Below are 11,481 nucleotides of genomic sequence, written 5' to 3' on the forward strand. Positions count from 1 at the left end.
TACTCAGTCTATTATATTTGCCGATTTCCAACCCATAAACCGTCTCCTCCACCCCAATAACGAGACTCATTTATAGGTATCTTTATAATAATTAATTACTGATGTTTTTTGGCAACAGTTATGGGTCAGAAGCTGGAAAATACGATATGCTCTGAGTACGAAAATCTGGCAACGCTTGTCCCGTCCTCAGTGACTAGGCGTTTTCGAAGTTACGCACCAAAAAGAGATATAATATTGAAAAAACGTTGAGTTGTAGCATAATAAGGTACATAATCTGTTGAATTAAAGAACATTGTGCCTGTTATATGAAATTTCCCACAACCAGAAAAGCGAATCACCGCCTCGCCGCCAGTGATCCAACGTTGCCAAATTGTCGTACTCTGTCTCTTATGTTTGCCGATTTGCGCCCCAATAACTACCTCCTCGACCCCAATAACTGGTTTTATATATACTTATCGTTAAAATGGTTAATTATTGGTGATTTTTGGGAATAGTTATGAGTCAGAAACCGGTATATACGAGGCTCTGAGTACGATAATCTGGCACCGTTTCGCCGCCAGTCAGCGTTTTGCTCCTCAGGCGGCGGCCACGTGTTGTAGTGTTACGGAGGTTACAGTGTCGTTATTTCGTTACCGTGTGCTTACTCGTGACGCGGGTAGCAGGAAGTACTCATGGCAGTGTAATGGCGTGCCGTGAACCATTACAAGCGTGTGGAAGCCTTTGTGGGTGACTCCTAAGGCTCATCACGTCGTGGGGAAGGTGAGTAGCCTACTGTTGATCTATTATAGCTACTTTATTTTTTTTATTTTTACAGCACAGAGAGGAACTTAAGGGCAACAAAGAGAAGATGTAAAAAAGCCCTATTATAGCTACTTTATCTTTATTTTTACAGCACAGAGAGGAAGTTAACCCTAGAAAGGTATTCCCTAAAATTTTAACGTTCCGGGTGTTCGTGTGCCAATTGGAATCACTGTAGGAAAAAATAAAGATAAAATATAAAGACATGTTTTATTGATTATAAATGAAATTGTGGTAAAAAAATTAAGTTTTCCGGAGTAATGCTGGCTATGTTTTATACTAACAAAATAAAAAATAAAAATCTGACTTAGATCATTGAAAAAAAAAAAATGTTGAGATTTTTTTTTCATTAAAAAAAATTAAATTAAGATAAAAAAAAATGTGCCCACACTAAACTAGAATGATGTTAGATGCCCCAGTCTGCCTCTCAACCCTGGGCTGCACAGCAACCATGGTGCCTGGAATGAACAGAAATGGGTGATTCCAATTGGCCTCACTGTAGGAAAAAATAAAAATAAAATATAAAGACACGTTTTATTGATTTTAAATGGTATTCTGGTACAAAAATAAGTGATCCGGTCTACTACTAGCTATGTTTTATAATAGCAAAATAAAAAAAATCTGACTTTGACTTACCACTTATTCTTAGAGGGGGAGGGGGGACATCTCCACACACACTCACTGAGGAGTTCCCAGCATCAGTGATTGATTCCAGTGTGATGTCTGTTAACTGAGGCATCACACTGGAGTTTCTTACATATGTCATCATCAGGAATGGTCGCGTTCGTTTTGTGGCCATGACTCAAACCCGTAAAAAAAAAAAAAAATAATACGTTGATAATATATAAAACTAGGTTTAGTATATGGGTCATGTTTACCGATCACCAATTTTCACTCACTGCAACACTCGGAAAATTCGCGCCAATTGATCTAACATAACAGAACATATGATTACTTTTCTTCACACTTTTTTTTTATCAAAAAACGATTCGGGTATACCTGTGCCAATTGGATACACAACTACTTACCATACTAAGAAACAAATGCGGAGCACAGACGCACACCCGTCCCCTACGAGATCAAGTGGAATACAGAGGCTATAAACATCAAATGTAGCAAAATACCCATTGCTGTGTGAACAATGCGCACGAAAATTGGAAACACGCAAGTGGGTGATTCCAAATGGCACAGGAATACCCTTCTAGGGTTAAGGGCAACAAAAAGATGTAAAAAACAAAACAAAAAAAACTATAATAGCTACTTTTTATTTTCTATTTTTACAGCACAGAGAGGAACTTAACCTGAACCTGTTAACCTGACACCTGTACAGAACGTGGAGTTTACAAATTTTTGAAAAATTAAGAAAAAAATTGAAAAATAAAAAATTATAAATCCCCATAACACTAAAAATAATATCTTTACACTAAATGAAATATGCTTAATTAAAAAAAAAAAATTTTTTAAATAAAAAAAAATAATTTTAAAAAAAAAAATAAAAAAAAAAAAAAAAAAAAAAAATTTTTTTAAATAAAAAAAAAAAAAAAAAAAATATAAAAAATTAAAATCAGCTGCTCCACTCTCCAACCAGGATGAGCTCTCTCTCCAGGGGGGGTCATCAATGCACAGGCGATGCGGGAACTGTAGGAAGAGAAGGAAAAAAACCCTTTTTTTTTTAGTGCAAAATGACAAATTGTGGATATAATGTGTTTTTTGCTTAAAACTAGGCCCACAAAGAATAAATAAAAGCTAAATCATCTATCCTGAATCTCCTCTGCATTGATGCCTCACCCCTTGCAACTTCCTGTCATTGAACTTTGACTTTTTTATTTTTATTTTTTTATTGAAATATTTTTTTTTTTTTTAATTCTGCACTCAACACATATTTTTTTTTTTTACTTACTACCTTTTTTTTTTTTTACTCACACTACCATTTAGTTTGGCAAGGGCAGCAATCACAGGCAAGGGGGCAGACAGGCACAGGGTACGTGTCTTCTTGTGTGCCTTGGCGTCTGTGTTGCACCTGAAACTTGTCTTCTTGTCCATCTTGGAGTCACACTTCGTGCATGGGACCATACCTGCAGCCTGCTCAGCTGCCAGAGAGTGAGCTATGAGGAGAGCACCTGGAGATGGCCTGTCTTATGGCCTGTGCTTCCTCCGCTGAGGAGCTGGCTTGATTAGTTGCAGGGCCAGTCCATGCATGAATTTGCATTGTCCTTCTCCTTGCGTCCTAGCTTGCGTCTTTGTGTTGATTATTTTTGTATATTGGATTATTTGCCTTGTTTATAATCCCAAAAGAAAACACACAACAACCACCTATTTGTTTTTTCTATATTTATTATCACATAACGTGGGTAAACGGCAAACGGGTACGAACACGTCAAAAGCCAGGCAGAGGGCAGAGAGTGCGCGACGCGACGATAAACCCATAAACATAGGGTAAGTTAATACGGAGTCCCAGCGCAGCTGGCTGGGGGGAAGAGTGGAACACGAATGACGTCACCTACCCCGGGTAATCTAGGGCAAGAAAAAGATGTAAAAAAAAAAGCCCGCTACTTGAAATTGATTGGTTAGTCGTCCACTCATTACGTAACTGTTTCTGCTATAAATTTGATTCCAGTAGTACATAGTTGAGGGCAGGCCAGAGGGGTAAATGCTGGGTCCTGTCTTATAATCTTATTTACGAATCATTTAACTCGTTATTGAAATTTTAACCATCTTCTAACTACCTTCTTCTTTTAACTACCTATCACATGGTTTAAGGCTGTAAAATGTATGTAAGAAACTTATTAAAGGTAGTCCAACAGAAGAAAAATAATGTCAGTCAGAAGGAAATTTTGTCGAGTAACCTAGATGAATTTTTATGGCCTAGAGCAGTGTAGCCTCGTCCTGGGAAACATTTTATTGTGTATTTCCGTATAGCCTAGTCCAGGGGGTAATTGCTCGTGTCATATTACGTAATTCCATGAAGCTTAAAACAAGGATGACGATAGTGGTAAATTTCCGTGTAGCCTAGTGGATTACAACAAGGATTTCGATCGTGGCATATTTCCGTGTAGCCTATTATGGTGCATTAGATCAAGGATGACGTTCGTGGCGTATATATTTCCGTGTAGCCTATTATGGTGCATTAGAACAAGGATGACGATCGTGGCATATTTCCGTGTAGCCTATTATGGTGCATTAGAACAAGGATGACGATCGTGGCATATTTCCGTGTTGCCTATTTTGGTGCATTAGATCAAGGATGACGTTCGTGGCGTATATATTTCCGTGTAGCCTATTATGGTACATTAGAACAAGGATGACGATCGTGGCGTATATATTTCCGTGTAGCCTATTATGGTGCATTAGATCAAGGATGACGTTCGTGGTATATTTTCGTGTAGCCTATTATGGTGCATTAGAACAAGGATGACGTTCGTGGTATATTTTCGTGTAGCCTATTATGGTGCATTAGAACAAGGATGACGTTCGTGGCGTATATATTTCCGTGTAGCCTATTATGGTGCATTAGAACAAGGATGACGATCGTGGCATATTTCCGTGTAGCCTATTTTGGTGCATTAGAACAAGGATGACGTTCGTGGCATATTTCCGTGTAGCCTATTATGGTGCATTAGAACAAGGATGACGATCGTGGCATATTTCCGTGTAGCCTATTTTGGTGCATTAGAACAAGGATGACGATCGTGGCATATTTCCGTGTAGCCTATTATGGTGCATTAGAACAAGGATGACGTTCATGGCATATTTCCGTGTAGCCTATTATGGTGCATTAGAACAAGGATGACGTTCGTGGCATATTTCCGTGTAGCCTATTTTGGTGCATTAGAACAAGGATGACGATCGTGGCATATTTCCGTGTAGCCTATTATGGTGCATTAGAACAAGGATGACGTTCGTGGCGTATATATTTCCGTGTAGCCTATTATGGTGCATTAGAACAAGGGTGACGATCGTGGCATATTTCCGTGTAGCCTAGTGTAGGAGTGACCTTATACAAAATATTTAGAGGGGTGTAGTTTGGGGTAGTACTATTGAACGGCATATCGTCATCCTCGCCGTTTAAAACTTGTCCATCAAAAAACACAGATTAGAGTGCAATGAGAACTATTAATTAACTCTCAGCATCCCCTAGGTCATACAATTTTAAGTGGTGGCGTGGCTAGCTAAAACGTTTAAATTTATCTTTCAATAACAAGCGATTATGAGGGACGGCAGTGTCTAATTTAGTTTCTCTACAGAATAAAAGGGCTCCGAAGACAACCCTTTGTGTGTTTACAATGTTTAGAACTTGAGGGTTTAGAGTTTAGACTAATTGTGTAGTCAGGTCGCAAGCTGTTGGATGTTATGCATATTAATCAAGACTGAATTCCCGTAACCGTATGATTATTGTAACTTTCAGTTTGACATAACAAACCTATTTTTTTTGAAAGAGTGATGTTAGAGTTTGATGTATAGGATACGTTAATTAAACTAAAATATTAAAAAAAGGAAGTGCTCGTTATATTAAGCAAATTTTCCTCCCACGACTTGGGTAACAGTTACAATGTCACTCCAGCGCTTTGGCTATAGGGATTCATCCCTTTGTTTTCGAAGAGTTCCACCTTGGGGCCTCTCCAAAGAGGATATTATAAGGTATGTGTAAGCGTCGAGTGAAATGAATCGGTTTGAAGCTTCGAGTTGGTTGTTCACTTTTTCTGGTCTCCGATGATACTGAATTGTTCGCTCAAGGTCTTCCCGGAGAAGCACTCCCACTTACTTTACTGAGGTTATTGAGGTATGAACGTTCTGTTTATCATTACAATTCCAATGCGAATTGAATAACAAATGATCATTACTATTTCTTTCTTTATTTACTCATATATTTATGAATTATTCTTTTAATTTATTTTATTTTAACATGTCCTCGTTTGCATGCTCGTGACCCCTTATGAAGAAACTTTCATGTCTTCACCACAGGAACAGTGTCAGTTAATGTTCTGCATCGTTTGAGCCACATTTGCATGAGCCGAATCTTTAAATTACAAAGTAATTTGGAATAACTTAAAACTTTTCGCGAGTCCCCGTCCCCCAAAATGTGTTCCTGACGAGGGAGCAGCGCGGTGGGGGAGGGCATTGTCGCACGTCGTCCGCCACCACCGGGAGGATTACCTTGCTTTGCTCACGCTGCCTTGCTTGACTCCCCCTGACAACTTGTATATCTTTAATGCCTTGACTTGTATATCTTAATGTCCAACTTGCAAAGATGTGCACCACCCAAGGCAGTAGAGGATTTGAGCAGCCATACACCCACCTCGACATGTAGGAATATAGACTGATGGCAAAGTTATAGCTAAGACTTCACTACATACTCCAACATTCAGGGCCGTAATTTCTGGGGGGGCTAGGGGCGATATAGCCCCTCCCAATATTTTCTATATCGGCCCTAAAATGCCATAAAAATTCTTGTTTTCAAAGGATTTCACCCACTTGCGCATTATCGTTTCGCTGTGCCCCCCCCCCCCACCCCCTCCATCACATGAAACTGTGATGCCCTCTACACCCCCCCAAAAAAAATCTGCCAAAAAAGATTGGAGAAACACGTTATTCGACGCAAACTCACACTCATTCTTGACGTGTTTGAGTTTTTAAGATAACAGTTAACGTTGGAAAGCCCCACAGCTGTGAACACGCAGCGAGTGAATGAAAGCCACAAACTCACTTAGCAAACCTTGGTGCTGGGGTGAGAGAGAGAGAGAGAGAGAGAGAGAGAGAGAGAGAGAGAGAGAGAGAGAGAGAAGGTGTGTGTATTAATTAAAGAATGAAAGTAAATCAGAGAGAGAGAGAGAGAGAGAGAGAGAGAGAGAGAGAGAGAGATGAAAATATGAACGCGTACGCCATTGGAATTCGGATATTGTGTCTCTTTCGCCATTAGGCAAATGAAGGAGCTGTTTGCCGGCCCCGCCTCGCCGCTGACTGGAGGCCAAACCGCACCACTGTTTTCCTCTTGTATGCAAATATTTTTCGTCAATGTAGCCTGTTTGTTGCGGGGTCCTTGTGCCTTGTCTTTGCTCCTAGTTTATTCCATACCATTGAAAGCCCTCTTTGTCCTCACTTTCTCTGTGTTTTTGTTTGTTTGTCTGTTTGTGTGTGTTTGTTTCAGTCTCTCTCTCTCTCTCTCTCTCTCTCTCTCTCTCTCTCTCTCTCTCTCTCTCTCTCTCTCTCTCTCTCTCTCTCACACACACACACACACACACACACACACACACACACACACACACACACACACTCAAGCTGAAATCCTAAACGCTACTTTCGCTTATTTCCCAGCTTTCCATTTTTGCCTTCCTTCCACTTCCCTTTTCGCCCGTGGATTTGGAGCCGTAAGGAGCGGGGCAGGAGGCTGAGAGATGACGGAGAGAGGAGGAGGAGGAGGAGGAGGAAAAGGAAAGAGGAAAGTTTCAAAAGGTCGATGCGGGGGAGGGCGTACAGGGGAAAGAGGAGGAGGGGGGGGTGAGAAAGAAACAAGACAATGAGAATAGGGGATGGGAGAACGTAGGGAAGAAAGAAACTAGAGACGCAGGATGAGAACGTGAAGGAAATGCATGATGATAAAAAAGTCTGAAGATAGAAGAAGGGGAAAAGAAACGGAAAGAGAAAGAGAGACGGGAGTAAAAGGAGACGGAGGTAAAGTTGGGTGAATACACATACGGAGAAGAGAATGACTAAAAAACATCATAAAGATGGAAGGAGAAACATTTTGAGGAAGAGGATAAAGGAGCACTATTGGATACGGAGAAGGGCATAAAGGGAAGGGATACGCAGTGAAGATATGGAAGAGAAACGCATGGAAAATTAGGAGATTAGAGAAGCAATGAAGAAGGGAAGGAAAACAAACAAATGGATAATAATGAAGAAAAAGAAAACACGTGAAGACAAAAAGAAGTGACACAGACAGAAGAAAGAAAGGCGAGAAACCATGAAAATTGGGTGAAACAAAAGAACAAGGAAAAGGTGGAAGAGCGTCTGAGAAGGAAGAGAAGGAGGAGGAGGAGGAGGAGAAGAAGGAGGAAAGAGAGGGATTCGTGGTGCGGAGGGGAACCAGTAACTCGAAGAAAACAAGAAGACGAGAGAATTAGTGAAGGAGAAAAGGAAGAAAATAAGAAAAAAAGGAATATCGCATCAAAAGGAGCAGGGAAAGAGGATGGAATTTTGAGAAACTAGAGGCACTTTGATGATTGGTAACGAAAACACGCAAAATCATATTAATCATAAGTTCTCCTAGTTCCAGTAATATCAATTTGCTCAGTATGTTATCTGCGGACTTTCTAGGAACTACTTATACGGATCAGTGACTACATTCAACACGGTGATTTTTGCTGTTAGTGTTACCGTGACGCAAGTATGCCAGGAAAGTGTAATTGGAAGCAAGCTTTGTAGAATATAAGGCGAAAAAACATACAAAATATCTACCGCTGATTTTTGAGTTGGCTATAACTTACATATCTTAGCCAGGGAGAGTTTGGAATACGACCGTTTGCCTAAGCATAACTTTGAATAAATAACCGTCGCGGGAACTTCTGCCAGTCGAGAACATGCACTTTGATGTCGTCCGAAGCCCTTGACGAGGCGGCGAACTCCGAGGCGGAAACTGATCACAACGGCACGAAGCGAAAGTCTGCCATCCGCTGCAACTTTGATTCAGCCGCGAGGGTCGCCCATGAACAAAGGGACGACCGCCGTGACCCGATAATTAGGACGTGTTATCCAGGTTGTGCTTTAGCAGGAGAGAGAAAAACTTGAAGAAAATTGGGCGGGTGTATAAAAGAAACATATCAACTGATAGACTAATAGGCGATATTTATGTTGAAAGGTGAGAGAGTAGTAGCAGAGGCAGTGGTAGTGATGACGGTAATGGTAGTAGTGAAGGTAGGAACATCAACAGCAGCAGGTAGTAACAGTGACTTGGTGGCAGCAGTTATTATTATTATTATTATTATTATTATTATTATTATTATTATTATTATTATTATTATTATTATTATTACTAGTTTAGTAGTAAATTCAAAATAGCTGTTTCTCCCCTTAATATAAGTACTATATAGCTGGTTGGACGCGTGGCAAGTGAACTTTTTCATTATTTCCTGCCCGCCAGAGGTCAGAGCTGTGCCTTGAGAGCAGAAAGTTTTGTATCAAACATAGCGTTCAGAGTCAATAAGGGGAATAATCTATTTCTTAATACTATATGAAAATCTGTTCAAGTAATCAGTCAAATCCGTAAAAGACGTAAAAACTGTTATTTCTTCACATTTATTCCGTCGGTCAACCGCGAGGTACTCCACTACAACTTTTTGTTTCTCACTTCGCTGCTGTTTTCTTGTGTGTGGATATTTTCGTGTCGCCATGTTGCAGCCTCCACATTTCCCTCAGAAAGACCCTTGTTGCGCCACGAACACGACCCAGTGTTCAGGGAAGCTGCACTGCGCCTTGAATTATTCCTCCTGGGCTGTGGCTGCGGAGCGGGGCGTTGAAGAGGGAGGAGGACTGCTCGCTTGGGAGGTTAAGGGGAGGGGGTGGGGAGAACGACTGGCTTGGGCGAAACGAATGTCTCCATTTATCCGGTGGGGGAGGCTAGCGACGACTACCCACGACCGGTGACGCAGCTGCGAAAAGTGGGAACCGAAGAGAGTTGAGGGAGAATGTTGAAAGGCAAGGGTGGAGGGAGTGGAGTGGGAGTAGGGGAGGATCGAGAGGCAGGGCGATGGGGAAACTTTCACAGCTGAGTTTCGGTAGAGGGCAGCACTGTATCAGGTTTCTGAGCGTGAAGGAGGCGGGAACACAATAACTCAAATTTGCTTCTCTGAAAAGGCTGCTAGGAAGGACAATAAAATATTTCATTCAGATAAATCAAATTATTTTATATGAAAATATTTCAGAGAAGGAAGCATTGCTCACCTTGCTTTATTTCTTGAAAAAAAGAAAAGCCATTCTGCTACAAACTTTTCAGCCCCGATTTCTTCTTGCCGTCTTTTTTTAATTTTTTTTTTTATCAAGCAGGTGTCTTGTTGGAAACATAGATGAGACGTAAATATTTGAATTGCGTTTTCGTTTCCCCTACTTTCTCCTCGCGGCCATCCATCTCTCGGACAACTATTCTCAACTTTGTGCATCAGTCACCGGCCCTTCACGCCGTCACCTTCGTGGCTCTCGCGGCCACGCGTCATATTTTGAACGATGGCTAAAGATAAATTGAAAACGCGTTCAGTAAGACAAATCGTATCAGAGTTGACAGGGAATTTTGAAGTTACTGATGTGTAGAAATTAAGAAAGAAAGGAAGAAAGAGAAAAAGAAAAAAAAGGAAGGAAGGAAGGAAAGACGGCCAGCAGGAAAGAAGGAATGAAGAAAAAATGTAGTCTGAATACAAACAGGTCAGGTTATGCGAGGAACCATAGCTGTGGTATCCTAGTTTTTCTTATCTTATTCTCGTGTGTGTGTGTGTGTGTGTGTGTGTGTGTGTGTGTGTGTGTGTGTGTGTGTGTGTCCTCTCACCCATTCAACAGTCTCGTGGTGGTTGTGTCGTGTTTGTGTTGTGGTTTACGGGTGCCCTTCATAGACACGGCATGCATACTTGGTGACCGGGGCAGCAGGAAGAGGGCAGGCATCAGGATATCAGAAGGGAGGGGCGGTGAGGGAGTGGTAGGAGGTGGGAAACAGGAGGGCGCCAGTAAGGGGGTCAAGAAACTTGGTGAGGCCATCCAATTTACTCCTCCCTTAGAGTTTCCTCGTCCATCTTATCAGTTCCTCGAGAGCAGCGTGGCGCGTGTAGAAGACGAAGGGAGGGTCGAGAAACTCATGGGGATGTAGAGGCTGACTCGTGCTGGTTGAGGGACGCTGGGAGAACAACGGTGAATGGACTCGTTGGAGGACGAAGAGCGGTTCAAGGGAGTCCGCGAATGAGGCTAAGAGGTTTGGACGCTGCTGGAGAGTCGTAGGTGAATGGTTGCAGATGTAGGGGCGTTGGCAAAAGACATGTGACGGTTGGGTGGGCTTGGCTGAGGCAGAGAGGCTAGTCTGGGGGGCGCTGGTGGAAGGACTGCGATGAATAGGCACAAAGGAAGAGACAGTGGTAGGATACAGGCCAGGAGACGCAGCTGGAGGGTCACTGAGTTGATAGAGGTGAATGGTGGTGTCTTGGCGTCGTACTCGGGTCGAATTTTACCCCAACAGTCTTCGGTTTTGTTTCTAGAGGCGTTTGTAACTGGAGCGCAATTATCCTTAGATGGGCGCTCGTATTACGGAAAACATATAGACCCCCCTCTAATCCGTACAAAGTAGAATGATAAAAATGATTCTAGGACTTAAAAATCACCGTACAGAAAGACAAAAATTGAAAGTATATTCCCGCAAAGATCTAGACTGCTAGGTGATTTACACGAACAATTTAAATGGGGTAAGAGGATGAAAAGACTAATTTGATGAAGTAGTTGTACTGAAAAAAAGTAATTAGGAATAGTAGTAATGGGTATAAATTGGACAAGTTTAGGTCTGTGTCTGTCTCTTGTTGTATGTGTTCGTCTGTTTGTCTTTATCCATCTGTATGGGGGCCTGCCTGTGTGTGTGTGTGTGTGTGTGTGTGTGTGTGTGTGTGTGTTAGTCTCTCTCTCTCTCTCTCTCTCTCTCTCTCTCTCTCTCTCTCTCTC

The sequence above is a fragment of the Eriocheir sinensis genome, chromosome 21, assembly GCF_024679095.1.
Source record: "Eriocheir sinensis breed Jianghai 21 chromosome 21, ASM2467909v1, whole genome shotgun sequence".
Classification (NCBI taxonomy): Eukaryota; Metazoa; Arthropoda; class Malacostraca; order Decapoda; family Varunidae; genus Eriocheir; species Eriocheir sinensis.